The sequence below is a fragment of the Coregonus lavaretus genome, assembly GCF_964263955.1.
Source record: "Coregonus lavaretus genome assembly, chromosome: 38".
Taxonomy (NCBI): domain Eukaryota; kingdom Metazoa; phylum Chordata; class Actinopteri; order Salmoniformes; family Salmonidae; genus Coregonus; species Coregonus lavaretus.
The window spans coordinates 22,433,588-22,433,846 of NC_140025.1; positions in this window are offsets into that span (position 1 = coordinate 22,433,588).

The window sequence follows — 259 nt, forward strand, 5'->3', positions numbered from 1 at the left end:
TGACATGAGCCAGCCAGCCCGCCCTGCAACCGCCTGTGCGTACGTGTGGTTTCGCACAACCTCGTCCTCTCTGGTAGACGCGCCTGGTCATCGCGCATGGTAATGCCGCGTTCGTGTACTAGTCGGAACAAGAAAAACTCGGACATTCCGAATTTCTAATTGGTTGAACGCATCACGTGTATAACTACATCCAGTTAAAAAGTTGTATATTTCCGAGTTCCGACTAGTACTTGAACAAGGCATCAATCTAATATCACGT